The sequence below is a fragment of the Salvelinus sp. IW2-2015 genome, unplaced genomic scaffold, assembly GCF_002910315.2.
Source record: "Salvelinus sp. IW2-2015 unplaced genomic scaffold, ASM291031v2 Un_scaffold1234, whole genome shotgun sequence".
Taxonomy (NCBI): Eukaryota; Metazoa; Chordata; class Actinopteri; order Salmoniformes; family Salmonidae; genus Salvelinus; species Salvelinus sp. IW2-2015.
This window is the reverse complement of record NW_019942789.1, coordinates 284131-287015: the sequence shown is the minus strand read 5'-3', so window position 1 is coordinate 287015 and position 2885 is coordinate 284131.

Here is a 2885-nt window from a genome sequence, read left to right as displayed (position 1 = left end):
GGAGAGAGGGAGGGAGGGAAAGGGGGATATGTTGAGAGAGAGAGAGAGATGAGGGAGGGAAAAGGAATAACATGTCAGAAATCAGCTCAATGTAATTGAAGAATCCTATAGACTAACCATTTCTGGGAAAATACTAAAACCACAACAAAGAGTTATCTATCCAAAACTAAGACTTATGGATAAATCACTTCTCCAATATTTTTGGCCTTATATCAAATAACAATAATGTTTTCCTGGAGCTAAGGAAGAGGATTTATCAGAAGTCATGCCCAACATCCATAAACAGATTCCTGATCTGAAAACAGTTATGTTGCACATGGGGTCTAATGATATTACACGTGTGAGTTCTGTAAAAGCTAAGAGACAATTTCTCACAGCTCTTGGAGAAGGCTCAGAAATTAGCAGGACATATAAATTGGGCCCAATTCCATCTCCTTGCCGTTGTGGGACTGAGTGTTTTATAGCCATATTTGCTCTCTTCACCAGTGGTTAATGCCTCTGGCCAAGGACTCGGGTCCTTCGTTGACAATTCTGATTCCTTCTGGAATAGGCCTAGCTACTTAGTGGGAGACGGAATTCACCTGGGTGAAAATGGCTCCCGGCTGTTGTCATAAAACATTAGAATGGTTCTTGGTCAACTAAATTGATATGAGGACAATATTAGCATTACACGTAAGTCTGTTTTTACCATCTCCTCTTTGGTCACTGTGAGAGTTCCACATGTTGTGTCGTCATAGTTACTCCCGCCGTTTACCCGCGCTTCATTGAATTTCTTCACTTTGACATTCAGAGCACTGGGCAGAAATCACATCGCGTCAACACCCACCTTGGGCCTTCGCGATGCTTTGTTTTAATTAAACGGTCGGATTCCCCTGGTCCGCACCAGTTCTATGTCAGCTGCTAGGCGCCGGCGACCCGTCGGAGAACCCGTGCAAGATGTGTGCCCTGCTGCCACAAGAAAGTGGTAACCAGTGAAGAACAAAAACCATTGTAAATACAACCCATATTTATGTTTATTTATTTTCCCCTTTGCACTTGAACTATTTGCACATACTAAGACATTTGAAATGTCTTTATTCTTTTGGAACTTTTGTGAGTGCAATGCTTACTGTTTATTATCTATTTCACTTGCTTTGGCAATGTAAACATGTATCACATGCCAATAAAGCCTTTATATTAAAAATTGAAATTAGGGGGAAGCAGATAGAAAGGGAAAGAGAGGAGATGGAGGGAAAAGAGAGGAGATGGAGGGAAAAGAGAGGAGATGGAGGGAAAAGAGAGAATACTGGAGGAATAAAGGAAGGAGGGAAAAGAGAGAATACTGGAGGAATAAAGGAAGGAGAGAAAGAGAATACTGGAGGAATAAAGGAAGGAGAGAAAGAGAATACTGGAGGACTAAAGGAAGGAGAGAAAGAGAATACTGGAGGAATAAAGGAAGGAGAGAAAGAGAATACTGGAGGAATAAAGGAAGGAGAGAAAGAGAATACTGGATATATATAGTTAGAGAAGAGGTCTGATATAGTAGTTAATCAATGTATCTAACACGCTTTACTGACTACAGAGAGAGAACATGCCTAAGGACAGAATAGGAGAGGGAAGAGAGGAACATGGCCCTAAGGGACAGAATGAGAGAAGGAGAGAGAGAACATGGCCTAAGGACAGAATGAGAGAGGAAGAGAGAGAACATGGGCCTAAGGACAGAATGACGAGAGGGTAAGAGAGAGGGATTACACTTGGAAACATCCCATTGCCACAATGCTTTTTATAGGACACATCACTGCACTCTACTGTAAACTGGTCGTCTCTGTATACCCGTCGCAAACCACGGTTGATGCTTATTTATAAAACCCTCTTAGGCCTCACTCCCCCCTATCTGAGATATCTACTGCAGCCCTCATCCTCCACATACAACTCCCGTTCTGCCAGTCACATTCTGTTAAAGTTCCCACATCCCTTAAAGGTTGATCGTCTTTTCAGTTCGCTGCAGCTAGCGACTGAAAGCTGCAGCTAGCGACTGGAACGAGCTGCAGCTAGGACTGGAACGAGCTGCGTCATAGCGACTGGAACGGCTCAGCTAGCGACGTGGACAGCAGCTAGCGACTGGGAACGAGCTGCGTCTAGCGACTGGAACGAGCTGCGTCTAGCGACTGGAACGAGCTCGGCTAGCGACTGGACCGCGGCTAGCGACTGGAACCAGCTGCGCGCTACGACTGAACAGCTGCGTAGCGACTGAACCAGCTGCGGCTAGCGACGGAACAGCTGCGCTAGCGCCTGGAACCAGCTGCGGCTAGGACTGGAACAGCGCAGCGCTGCGCTAGCGACTGGAACGAGCTGCCGGCTAGCGACTGGAACGAGCTGCGGCTAGCGACTGGAACGAGCTGCGGCTAGCGACTGGAACGAGCTGCGGCTGCGACTGGACGAGCTGCGGCTAGCGACTGGAACGAGCTCGGGGCTAGCGACTGGAACGAGCTGCGGCTAGCGACTGGAACGAGCGCTGGCGAGCGACTGGAACGAGCTGCAACTAGCGACTGGAACGAGCTGCAACTAGCGATGGAAGAGCTGCGGCTAGCTATTGGAACAGCTGCGGCTAGCGACTGGAACGAGCTGCTGGCTAGCGACGTGGAACAGCTGCGGCTAGCGGACTGAGACAGAGCTGCGGCTAGCGACTGGAACGAGCTTCGGCTAGCGACTGGAACGAGCTGCGGCTACGACTGGAACGAGCTGCGGCTAGCGACTGGAACGAGCTGCCGGCTAGGCGACTGGAACGAGCTGCGCTAGCGACTGAGACGAGCTGCGGCAGCAAGGAACGAGCTCGCGGCTAGCGACTGGAACGAGCTGCAACTAGCGACTGGAACGAGCTGCAACTAGCGACTGATACGAAGCGC